The 4925-nt window shown below is 46.3% G+C and overlaps 1 pseudogene; it reads right to left on the reverse strand.

The window, feature by feature from the left end:
- Nucleotides 1–2225: 2225 nt before the first annotated feature.
- On the reverse strand, nt 2226–2841 carry LOC102433047 (annotated as a pseudogene).
- Nucleotides 2842–4925: the final 2084 nt, after the last annotated feature.

Here is a 4925-nt window from a genome sequence, read left to right on the forward strand (position 1 = left end):
CGGAGTAGGAGGAAGCTCAGGATCACCCAGCACAGCTGGCGTTGCTCCAGCAGTCCCCATGTCAGCTGGGTCTGTGGTGGGCAGGCAGCGGCTCCGTGGAGGCTCTGTCCATAGTGGAGAAGAGAGAGGGAGTGCTGGGAGGGGGAGGGGCTGGGGGCTGGCTCTCCAGGAGCTTCCTGTCAAAGAATAGAAGGAAACAGATTGGGACTAACTCCAGGTCCCTGCTCTGCCTGACAGCCCAGACAAGGATGTGAGGCTGAAACATCAACGACTGGATTGCGCCCTGGGCTCCAGGACTCTACATGGCCTGGGCTAGGGCCACCGTGTTCCCCTCCAGGGCCACTGTGTCCCCCTCCAGGGCCTGTACTCAGAGACCAATGATGGCAACCTGCCCCTCCCTGGCCCCAGCCCCCCTCTTTTCCTCCAAGAGGTCCATCAGGTCCCTCCACACACCACCCCGTGGTTTTCCTGGAATGTAACTCCAGTTCCTCCCCATACTGTTTCAGACCATGACTGAGCTCTAAAACTCAGCCCACCAGCCGCCCATGCTCTCTAGACTCTGAATACTGCACATTCTTCTCCCTCCTCAGGGCTACCAATGCAGATGGGACTCCCAATATCTTTCATTATTGTTATTCTTAATAGAAAAACAAGAGAACCACATTCCAAGCATCCCTCCCTCAGGCCCTTCCCCTCACTTTGGCGTCAGGCCTTCCCTGTGCTCCAGCAGCATCCTTGTCCTTAGCATCCAGCCAGCACACATCCCACAGTCCTCTCCTCTGTGGACACGTTGTCACTTTCCCCAGTATCCCTTGGACCTGGCACAATGCCTGACGGATAGTAGGTCTCAGCACATATTTATTATTAAACTAAACTCAAAAGATTTAGAGCAGAGAAATGTTACACATTTAATATCATTATATCTTTAATATAATCATCATTGTTGTGGATTTCCTTCCAGCCTGTGATAATAAGCATATATATCATTTTATTGATTTACTTATTTACTTTGGTTAACCCTCACCTAAGGATGTTTTTTTCATTGATTTTTATTTTTTATTTTTTTAGAGAGAGTGGAAGGGAGGGAGGGGAAGAGAGGAGAGAAAGAGAGAGAGAAATATCAATGTGAGAGAGACACCATCTAATGGTTGCCTACCACATGCACCCCGATCAGGCTGGGGATCAAAACTGCAATCTAGGTACATGCCCTTGACGAATAGGACCCGAGACCCTTCGGTGCATGGACCAATGCTCTAACCACTGAGCAACACCAGCCAGGACATAATCATTTTATGAATCTGTCCTTTTGTCCCTTATTTTTTTAATATATATTTTTTATTGATTTTTTACAGAGAGGAAGAGAGAGGGATAGAGAGTTAGAAACATCGATGAGAGAGAAACATCGATCAGCTGCCTCTTGCACACCTCCTACTGGGGATGTGCCCGCAACCAAGGTTCATGCCCTTGGCCGGAATCGAACCTGGGACCTTTCAGTCCGCAGGCTGACGCTCTATCCACTGAGCCAAACCGGTTAGGGCTGTCCCTTATTTTTTAATAAATATTTTATGTTGAAGCAATCACAAATGTACAGAAAGTACATTACACAGAACTTTTTTCCTTAAATCATTTGAGAATAAATTGCCAACAGAATGACTCATCACCCCTGAAGTGTTTGTAGTGTGTATTTCCTACAAACAAGGACAGTCTCTTATATATTCACAATACAGCCATCAACATTAGGAAATTAATATTAATATATTAATACCACCTAGTCCTCAGATTCCATTCAATTTTGACAATTGTCTCAAGAATGGCCTTTATTTTTATTAGTTTTTAATCCTCACCTGAGGATATGTTTTTATTGATTTTCGAGAGTAAGAAAGGAAGAGGGTGAGAGAGAAAGAGAAAGATAGAGGTGAGAGAGAAACGTCGATTGGGATCGGTTGCCTCCCATATGCATTCCAACCATGGATCAAAGTCGAGATCTTTCTGTGGACAGGGCACTGCTCCAACCAACTGAGCCACACCACCCAGGGCCCAAGAAAGTCCTTTATAACAAAAGGGTCCAGCCTGGAATTACTCATTGCATATCTTCTTTGTCTCCTTCAATCTGGAACATTTATTCAGTCTTTTCTTGACTTTCATGAGCTTGAAATTTTTTTTTCTAGAATAAACACCTTTATTACACGAGCTAAGATAGGAGGGAGGAGGATTTATTTGCCTTTCTAGGCCTTGATTTTCCTCAGATAGAACTCCAGCTCCTTGCCCTTGAGCACATAGCCCTCTGCTCGGCCACACTGGCCTGGTCTTGAAGCGATGCATGCAAGCAGCTTGCCCTGCTGGAACTGCTCCTCGAGAAGACTGCTGATTTTGGCATTCTTTTTCCTCTCATCATATTTCTTCTGAATTTTCTTTGATCGTTTTTTGTTCAAAATCTCTTCCTCTTCAGGAATCCGCTTGGCCCCCTTCTTGCGGCCCAGGGGCAGTGCGTAGAGGGACTCGTACCATTGTTGGTACGGTGTGCTGTCAACGAGCAAAAGGCAGTTCTTTACTAGGGTCTTGGTGCGGACCAGTTCGTTGTTGGATGCGTTGTAAACAACATCAATAATCCTTGTTTTGCGCGTACAACACTCTGAGCCCCAGGAGAAGTTGCCCACGCCCAGCCTCCCGGCTCGGTACTTCTTGTTGCCTCCGCGCACTCGGACTGTGTGTATGCGGCGGGGTCCAACCTTAGTGTTGGCAGCAGGGCGTCCCCGCTCATATTTTCGCTTCTTGTGGTAGGGCTTCCTCTTGCCCCCCGTCTTGCGGCGCTTGTGCCAGTCGTCCCGAGAGATACCCATAGCTCGGCGAGCTTGAAATTTTTACAGGTTACAATCCAGTAATTTTGTAGAGTCTCCCTCATTTGGGTTTGTCAGACATTTCCTTACGATTAGATGGTCATGCATCTTTGATGTGAATGTCACAGAAGCAATGCTGTGTTCCTCTCTTTGCATTCTACCAACTGCTGCATGGTTTTGATTTGTTCCATTACTGAGGATGTCCACTTGGTCACTTGCTTAAGGTGGTGTCTGCTAGTGTCTCAGTTTCCTGTGGCTGCATACAAATTACCATAAACTGGTGACTTTAAAACAGTGATTCCCAAAGTGGGCGCTACCGCCCCCCGGTGGGCGCTGCAGCGATCCAGGGGGGCGGTGATGGCTACAGGTGCATTTGGGGGCGATGAGTAACTGCTATTAAAATTTTTAAAAAATTAATTTCCAGGGGCTGAGTAATATTTTTTCTGGAAAGGGGGCGGTAGGCCAAATAAGTTTGGGAACCACTGCTTTAAAACAACAGAAATGTACTCTTTCACAATTCTGGAGGCAGGAGTCAAAATTAAGGCATTGGCAGAACTACACTCCTGACGACTCTCGGGAAGAAGCCGTTCCTTGCCTCCTCCAGCTTCGGGTGGCTGTTGGGCGTTCCTTGACATTCCCTGGTTTGTAGCTGCATCACTTCAATCTCTGTCTTCGCATCACCTTCTCCTCTGTGTGTCTCTTCCAAGGACACTTGTCGTTGAATCTAGTGGCCATCTAGATCAGGGGTCCTCAAACTTTTTAAACAGGGGGCCAGTTCACTGTCCCTCAGACCGTTGGAGGGCCGGACTATAGTTTAAAAAAAAAAACTATGAACAAATTCCTATGCACACTGCACATATCTTATTTTGAAGTAAAAAAACAAAACGGGAACAAATACAATATTTGTATTTGCATGTAGCCCGCGGGCCGTAGTTTGAGGACCCCTGATCTAGATAATTCAGGATGACCTCCTCATTCCAAGATTCTTAACTTATTTGCATCTGCAAAGACTCTTTTTCCAAGTAAGGTAGCAGTCACAGGTTCTCAGGATTAAGATATCGACATATCTTTTTGGAGACCACCATTCAGCCACTATAGTCGTTTTCTCCACTTCAAAGTTACTCTTTTCCCCTTTGTAAATAAAAAGTATTTTGTAGGGAGAGACTTTGAAACTATGTGAATATTACGTATTACAATCATTTATTATTTTGATGCTCAAGTTACCCCCATTTTAGTCATTGGGAACCCCTTCAGGCTGGCTTCTATATCCTTTTACCATATCTCCATCATTCTCTGAACACTTCTTTACATTCTAACACAATGAGATGTTCCAGGTTCATCTCATGCTTTACCAGCCCCAGCCCTGTAATCAGCTATCTCTCCAAGGAGCCCTCTGTGACTGCCATCTATCATAGATGCAGAGAACAAACTGATGGTTGCCAGATGGGAGGGGGTGGTTGGGAGTCTGAGTGGAAAAGGTGAAGGGATTAAGAAGTACAAATGGGACTCTGGCCAGGTGGCTCAGTTGGTTGGAGTATTATCCCATACACCAAAAGGTTGCAGGTTCAATTCTTAGGGTACTTACCTAGGTTGTGGGTTCAATCCCCGATCTGGGCATATACAGGAGGCAACTGATTGAAGTTTCTCTCTCACGTTGATATCTCTTTCTCTCTCTCTCCCCCTTCCTCTCTCTCTTTTTTTTTTTTTTTAAATATATTCTATTGATTCTCTACAGAGAGGAAGGGAGAGGGACAGAGAGTCAGAAACATCGATGACGACCAGCTGCCTCCTGCACATCTCCCACTGGGGATGTGCCCGCAACCAACGTACGTGCCCCCGACCGGAATCGAACCCGGGACCCTCCAGTCCGCAGGCCGACGCTCTATCCACTGAGCCAAACCGGTTTCGGCGACCCCCTTCCTCTCTCAAAAGCAATAAAAACATATCCTCCGGTGAGGAGTTTTTTTAAAAGGCCCCAAAGACCTATCTTGCTGTTCTGTGTGCTATGAGGACACAGCAAGAAGGCACTATCTGTGAACCAGGAAGTAGGCTCTCATCAGAGTCCAAATCTGTTGGCATCTTGATCTT

Source organism: Myotis lucifugus, unplaced genomic scaffold (assembly GCF_000147115.1).
Source record: "Myotis lucifugus unplaced genomic scaffold, Myoluc2.0 scaffold_6705, whole genome shotgun sequence".
NCBI lineage: Eukaryota > Metazoa > Chordata > Mammalia > Chiroptera > Vespertilionidae > Myotis > Myotis lucifugus.